We start from the raw sequence: 8237 nt of genomic DNA, 5'->3' as shown, positions 1-8237 counted from the left end.
AAAACTCTGATTGGACGGCCCGGTAATGACTCCATTAGACCCGTTTGTCAGCAGCATTCGCCACCGTCTCTCACGCTGCTGGCATCATGTTAAGTAGCGTGACCGCGTATGAGGCTGTGGGCTCTGTCAAAATACATGCGAGTGTACAGCAGCACTGTGGCTGAAGGGGTCCGGTGCAGGAGGACTGCTGTGTGATCAGTTCATACAAGGTGTTATTATATGAAAGAGTGCTCTATGACCTGTGTAAGTTGAAATTGACTTATTCTTTCTTGGAATTCAAGTCACCGGAAGTGTTCGACTTCAACTTGGCACAGTTTTCTCCGGGATTCTTTACAAAGACTGAATGAATGTGGCCACGCTGCCTTCACGTTTTCATAGTTTGTCACAGCTGCTTTGTTGTCGCTTCTTGTCTAATTCTATTGTCTAATATTACGGCGGACATGTCAAGTTTAAGTGAAGTCTCAGACCCAAAAAATTACTTTTACCTCTGAAAAAGTCCACGTCCTCCTCCCGGCTCCTTCCTCCGTCAGAAAGTCACAGAGGTGGAGATTTGGAGCTGGTTTTGTTGTGGTTTTCCAGAGAGGAAGAGTTTTAAACAGAGTGACGGAGTCTTTGCTGCTGTAGCGCCCCCCGTGGCTGGTGGTGCTGAGGCGCTACTGCACCCAAATATTAAAAAGAATCATAAGAAATTGTTAAAAAAATCTATTCTTATATTACGAAAAATGAGGAACGCTTCACGAATTTGCGTGTCATCCTTGCGCAGGGGCCATGCTAATCTTCTCTGTATCGTTCCAATTTTAGTATATGTGCTACCAGAGTAACTCAACTGAGCTGTGTCCCGGTGTGCTATATAGAGGGTTCTGTCCCAGAAGCACCCTGTCTTATGGTGCGGGCTCACACAGAGGCTGGCAGGAAGTAAACTGTCTCAAAATGGCTTCAATCTAGACAGAGCCCAGCAGTGTGCAGAGGTCTGGGGTGCTGTGCTGTGAGTCCTATACCTAATGTGACCCACCAAGACTCGATCGGACCCAGTCTGACCACGTCCAGGTCCCGTCTGCCCTGCTGAGGAGCTCAGGGGCTGATGGGAATTCTATGCAAATGAGCATAGCATAGTTGAGCTCCTCAGCTCAACATGATTTATGAAGGACTCGACCCTGAGGAGGAGGAGGATCAGGAGGAGAAGGAGGACCCTGAGGAGAAGGAGAACCCTGAAGATCAACGTTTCTTCAGAGATGTCATTGAATGAAACGGTTTAAACAGCATGAACATTAGCTTGGTTACACAAAGTAATGATGGTGTACATCATGGATCACTAACAGGCTGACCGCGGTCCGAGTCCGGACCCAGGCGCCGTCCTATACGGACCCGGACCTACAACCAATAAATTATTAAGGGATTTTACATTTTGACGGGGCGCTCCTATTTTAACCGGCGCAGCTTTTCTAGTCTTTACGGCGCTGGTTTAGCGGCTCAAGAAACTCACAGACCAATTGCATATGTGTTACACCAGCCCAGGTGACGCTCCTCAGCCAATCAAATCTGTGCATTCCAGGCGCTAAACATTGCGACTCTGAATACAGACAGACGACAGAGGCGAGAGGCGAGTGACAGATGACAAGACGAGTGAACGATACAGGGAGAGAAGACACATTATTTATTGTGAAATTGGTTGAGACTTAAGTCAAGACGTGAAACAGTTAAGAAAAAGGGAAACTTTATTTTGTTTTTCTAAAATTAAGCACTTTATTTTAGAAATTTTTCTAAAGCTATTTTATTTATTTTCTCTATTTTATCTTTAAATGCAGCCCTTCTTTTAGTTAACGAGAGAAGAATATTATACATATCTACAGTATTATATATCTGTAAAGTTCAATGTTAAGTGACAATAAATATGGTCAAAATGTTTTTGAATTGTACTTTCTTCATTTGATTTGACAGTCAGTTGTTGATTACATGCAGACGTTGATACAACTACTGGGCTACTTCAATATATATCACACTAAATCACAACGCTAGTTAGACATTATGATGTTCCGGACCTTTGCTTGAGGACATTTTCTCTAACTGGACCTCTTCGAACTTTAGTTGAATACCCCCGGTGTACATCATCAATCACATTAAGTAAGCCGAAAGTCAGACGTTTTAAGATATCTAGCTAAATAAAGCTTTATTTATAATAAAGCCGACGGCTATAACTTAACGTTATCGAACACTCAAATAGTTGAGCCATAAAAACACCTCGGTTACCTCAGTGTGAAAGTCAGAAAGTCACAGAGGTGGAGATTTTGAGCTGGTTTTGTTGTGGTTTTCCAGAGAGGAAGTTTTTTAAACAGAGTGACGGAGTCTCTGCTGTTTCTTGCCGCCGCGCTGCTGTAGCGCCCCCCCGTGGCGCTGAGGCGCTACTGCACCCACATTTTGAAAAGAATCATAAGAAATTGTTAAAAAAAATCTATTCATATTTTACGGAAAAAGAGGAACGCTTCACGAATTTGCGTGTCATCCTTGCGCAGGGGCCATGCTAATCTTCTCTGTATCGTTCCAATTTTAGTATATGTGCTACCGGAGTAACACATCTGCACCCTGTCCCGGTGTGCTATATAGGGTTCTGTCCCAGAAGCACCCTATCTTATGGTGCGGGCTCACACAGAGGCTGGCAGGGAGTAAACTGTCTCAAAATGGCTTCAATCTAGACAGAGCCCAGCAGTATGCAGAGGTCTGGGGTGCTGTGCTGTGAGTCCTATACCTAATGTGACCCACCAAGACTCGATCGGACCCAGTCTGACCACGTCCGGGTCCCGTCTGCCCTGCTGAGGAGCTCAGGGGCTGATGGGAATTCTATGCAAATGAGCATAGCACAGTTGAGCTCCTCAGCTCAACATGATGCGTTTATGAAGGACTCGACCCTGAGGAGAAGGAGGAGAAGGAGGACCCTGAGGAGGATCGAGGATCAGGAGGAGAAGCCTTTCAACCTTCACGGTTCCCAAAGCGCTTTACAGCTAAGTCTCATTCACTCACACATTCACACACCAATGGCGACCGAGCTGCCATGCAAGGTGCTGGTCTCCATCGGGAGCAACTTAGGGTTCAGTGTCTTGCTCAAGGACACTTCGACATGACGGGGGCAGCCGTCTCACACATGAAGCACTATTATACCACAGGAGAATCAGGTGTGACCCTTAATTGCGAGTTTGCTCTTGTTTCTGAGAACTTGCAACATATGGAGATCGAGTTGAACCTTGTGCCTCAAAATAGAGAAGAAGATAAGATCATTATCTGGTTGAGTGAAGGCACGATATATAATAATTGATATCATCCTTTAAAGGGTAGGGTCCACTTCACATCTCCTGATCCTCAAAACCTGGAAGCTGTAAAGAAAGTAAAGACTTTGTTCGTCCTCAACAATGTGGCCGTTGGACTTCCTCGACTTGCTTTGTGACAGAGTGTTCTTCTTCTGTGTGAAATACAGGCATAAACTTGAGACATTTTAAATATGTGGAGTTTCATTTTCAAAGAGTAAAGACTTTGCCACAAAGCAGGTCGAGGAAGTCCAACTGCCACATCGCTGATGACGAACAGAGTGTTCTTGAAGTTGTACAATATTTGAGGAAGAAAACAATGTTTTTGTTTACAGTTCTGTGTTAAATGTTCACATCAAATTAAGACATTTTAAATATGCGGCCTTTTATTTTCAAGGAAAAAAGACTGTTCATCCTCAACGATGTAGCAGTTTGATGTCCCTTTCCTGCTTTGTGACACAGAGTGTTCTTGAGGTCATACAATATTTGAAAATGTGTTTAAAATGTGTCAAAAACTTGAGATAGTGGGTGTGAGCATTTATCACAAAACTGTAAACAAAATCAAAGACTGTCATTCTTTGTGCAACCACACTGCCATCACCCGCCAACCCCCTTCACCTGGAGATATTTCACCACAAAGTTTGGGCTATGTGCATCCTCAACGATGTAGCAGTTGGATGTCCCTTTCCTGCTTTGTGACACAGTCTTTGTTCCTTGAAAATAAAAGGCCACATATTTAAAATGTCTTAATTTGATGTGGGCATTTGACACAGAACTGTAAACAAAAACATTCTTTTCTCCATCAAATACAGTATGACCACAAGAACAATGTTCGTCCTCAACGAGGTGGCAGTTGGATGTCATTGTCCTCCTTTGTGACTCAGTCATTAGTCTTTGAAAATAAAATTCCACATATTTAGAATGTCTCAAGATTATGCGGGCATTTCACACAGAAGTGTAAAGCCACCTCGTTGAGGACGAAAAGAGTGTTGTTGTGGTCATACTGTATTGGATGGAGAAACCCTTAAGAAACTCTTAAGACCCTTAATTGCGAGTTTGCTCTTGTTTCTGAGAACTTGCAACATATGGAGATCGAGTGGAACCATGTGCCTCAAAATAGAGAAGAAAATAAGAGCAAAGAGCAAAGACTGTGTCACCAAGCAGGTCGAGGAAGTCCGACTGCCACATCGTTGAGGATGAACGTTGTTCTTGAGGTCATACAATATTTGAAAATATAAGTCCACATGTTTAAAATGTCTGAAAAACTTGAGATAGTGGGTGTGCGCATTTATCACAAAACTGTAAACAAAAACATTGTTTTCTTCCTCAAAGAGTAAGGACTGTGTCACAAAGCAGGATAAGGACATCCAACAGCCACATTGTTGAGGGCGAGCAGAGTGTTCTTGAGGTTTTACTGTATTTGAGGAAGCACATATTTTTTTGCAGTTGTCTTCTAAATGTTGAAATAAAATCGGGACATTTAAAACATGGGCTTGCGTTTTCAAATAGTAAATGGTAATACATTTTTAAGACAGATTTGGATCTTTCACACAACATTGTTTTTTCCATCAAATACAGTATGACCATGTAAGGCTTTGAAGCTTTTCTTGTAGATCATGTCAGTGTTTGTTAAGAGCAGAGAACCAGTAGTCTAGGAAATATGGTTTTCTACAGAAGCATTGGGTATTGAGATGTTGGGTCATTCCAAGTACAAACTGAGATGCTGGGTGTGATCCAACATCTACTTACACGCCCATTTTACTCGTAAGTAGGGTCTATACCGAGATGAAGGGTCACAGGACCTGAATGTACTGAAATGTTGGGTCACACCCACTATCTCAGTATCAAAGCCAACATCTATCTATCTAACCCTGGTATCCGGTGATCTGTGCGGGACGTTGAATTGAGCCAAACTGGTTTGGGACATCCATGTGGCCCCTGACGGTTAGATACGAGTTTCACAAATTCCCCATAGTGAATGAATGGGGTGATTTTTTTCTAACCCTAAGTGTGGAGGGAGGTCAAAAATGCCTAACAAAATCGTGTTCCCAGAAAGTTGTTATGAGCACGTTTCAGGCAATTTGGAGTCGATTTGATGTCACTTGACTATTGAGAATTTTGGTGGATTGGTAGGTGACTAGCACCTGTCTGGCCACACCACTGACCTTGCCTACTCCTGTGATGGTCAGGGCAAGGATACAGTACAGGTCAAGTGTAGAGGTAAGTATAATTCTTTTACAAGGTCCAGGTAAGTATGAGCAGTTTATAGGTTTACAGGGTAGAGGTAAGTATAAGTATTTCACAGGGTAGAGGTAAGTATAAGTATTGCATAGGTAAGTTGTGGACTCTTTGGTCTGGCCTCAGAGATTCTGAGGCACACAAGCCCCCACGCCACGTCAAGGCAGAGTCCATGTGGAGGTTTTTTTTTTAATTTATTTTATTTTCTTGTCAAAGTACTATACTACTATACTATGAACACACACACTCATGAACAAACAGTCAGTAACACTGTAACTCTAATACTATTATACTACTATACTAATAACACACAGTTATGAACAAACAGTCAGTAAGAATATAATTCAAAGAATGTAGCTTCCATCTTCTGGCTGGCATACATCAATCTGAAGTATAAATAATATGCTGGAAAAAGAAAAGCCATCCTGCTTCTAGCTGGGGAATAATCAAAACGCTGATGAAGGATTGGGTTAGGTTAGGAAAACAAATATTGTCTACATCTTAGTCTTCACAAGTGTCTTTCTTGTCTTCACCTGGAAGGCGGAATGGGTACTTGCTGGAATTTTGTGCTCCCTGCAGCTGGAAAGATACATCTTGTAGGCCTGGTCCAGCTTTATGACAGGGTCCAGACTGATGAAGGATTGGGTTAGGTTAGGGCCACTCCTTGCGCTACTCTTGTTTTTTTTTGGCTAAGCAGCTCCAGACATCCATGATTTTCTTTAACATATCGTATCGCTCGCATCCACGTGTGTGCAGCACATACACATCATTATCCTCCTCCTCTGCACTGGAGGCAGATTTGGACCTCTTCACTGAAGTGGTGTCAGGAGCAGGGGTGCCCTTTCGTTTTTTAGTTTGTTTGGTGGCGTTCTGCGTCTTGGCGCTATTCTCCTCCTCAGTTTTGAGGTCTGTGCCTGGACATGCGCAGACACGCAACTTGAAGCACCTCTGTCATAGAACCTCACTATCTACATTAGATTAGGTAGAGACTTGCAGGTGGCAGACGTTTCTTGATTTTCTTTAACATATCGTACCGCTCGCGTCCATGTGTGTGCAGCACAGACACAGCCTTATTCTCCTCCTGTACACTGGAGGCAGATTTGGACCTCTTCACTGACGTGGTGTCAGGAGCAGGGGTGCTCTTTCGTTTTTTTGTTTGTTTGGTGGCGTTCTGCGTCTTGGCCCTATTCTCCTCCTGAATTTTGAGGTCTGTGCCTGGACATGCGCAGACACGCAACTTGAAACACCTCTGTCATAGAACGTCACTGTCTACATTAGATTACATAAGATTAGTCTTTCTTGTCATTGTACAGTCACCTACACAACGAAATTGTAGTGCTACTTCTAAGTGCAGCAGCTTAAAATTGTCAGAAAAATGCCACCTTCCAACGTCCAACTTCACACTTCCAACTTCAATATGCCAACTTCCAACATCCAACTTCACTCTTCCAACTTCAAAATGCCACCTTCCAACGTCCAACTTCACACCTCCAACTTCAATATGCCACCTTCCGACCTCCAACTTCAAACTTCCACCTTCAAAATGCCACCTTCCGACCTCCAACTTCAAAATGCCACCTTCCAACGTCCAACTTCACACTTCCAACTTCAATATGCCACCTTCCGACCTCCAACTTCACACTTCCAACTTCAATATGCCACCTTCCAACGTCCAACTTCACACTTCCAACTTCAATATGCCACCTTCTGACCTCCAACTTCAAAATGCCACCTTCCGACCTCCAACTTCACACTTCCAACTTCAAAATGCCACCTTCCGACCTCCAACTTCACCCTTCCAACTTCAATATGCCACCTTCTGACCTCCAACTTAAAAATGCCACCTTCCGACCTCCAACTTCAAAAATGCCCCCTTCCGATCTCCAACTTCACACTTCCAACGTCAAAATGCCACCTTCCGACCTCCAACTTCACCCTTCCAACTTCAATATGCCACCTTCTGACCTCCAACTTAAAAATGCCACCTTCCGACCTCCAACTTCACACTTCCAACTTCAATATGCCACCTTCCGACCTCCAACTCCACACTTCCAACTTCAATATGCCACCTTCCGACCTCCAACTTCACACTTCCAACTTCAATATGCCACCTTCTGACCTCCAACTTCAAAATGCCACCTTCCGACCTCCAACTTCACTCTTCCAACTTCAATATGCCACCTTCTGACCTCCAACTTCAAAATGCCCCCTTCCGATCTCCAACTTCACTCTTCCAACTTCAATATGCCACCTTCTGACCTCCAACTTCAAAATGCCACCTTCTGACCTCCAACTTCAAAATGCCCCCTTCCGACCTCCAACTTCACACTTCCAACTTCAATATGCCACCTTCCGACCTCCAACTCCACACTTCCAACTTCAATATGCCACCTTCCAACGTCCAACTTCACACTTCCAACTTCAATATGCCACCTTCCGACTCATCGTCTGGTGAGGTACGTACTTGCTGTATGCTAATGTGAAGGATGCATACAGCTCCTGTCCCCTCCCCCCCTCTGGGTAGGTCAGACCGATTGTCAGCTACCTGACTGGCAGACCACAGTATGTGTGCTTACAACACTGTGTGTCAGACAGAGTGGTCAGCAACACCGGGGCTCCGCAGGGGACTGTCCTCTCTCCCTTCCTCTTCACCATCTACACCACGGACTTCAGCTACTGCACAGAGACCTGCCATCTTCAGAA

At 44.1% G+C, this 8237-nt stretch overlaps 2 non-coding genes across 2 annotated transcripts; both read right to left on the bottom strand.

Moving 5' to 3' along the window:
• Positions 1-718: 718 nt before the first annotated feature.
• On the bottom strand, positions 719-824 carry LOC139291913 (U6 spliceosomal RNA). Its single transcript, XR_011597610.1, has one exon. It is a non-coding gene; the product is annotated as a U6 spliceosomal RNA (small nuclear RNA).
• A 1641-nt stretch (positions 825-2465) lies between these two features.
• LOC139291911 (U6 spliceosomal RNA) lies at positions 2466-2571 on the bottom strand. Its single transcript, XR_011597608.1, has one exon. It is a non-coding gene; the product is annotated as a U6 spliceosomal RNA (small nuclear RNA).
• Between the last annotated feature and the right edge of the window lie 5666 nt (positions 2572-8237).

Source organism: Enoplosus armatus, chromosome 10, assembly GCF_043641665.1.
Source record: "Enoplosus armatus isolate fEnoArm2 chromosome 10, fEnoArm2.hap1, whole genome shotgun sequence".
Taxonomy (NCBI): Eukaryota; Metazoa; Chordata; class Actinopteri; order Centrarchiformes; family Enoplosidae; genus Enoplosus; species Enoplosus armatus.
The sequence above is the reverse complement of the archived record's forward strand: the minus strand, read 5'-3'. Positions and strand labels throughout refer to the sequence as shown.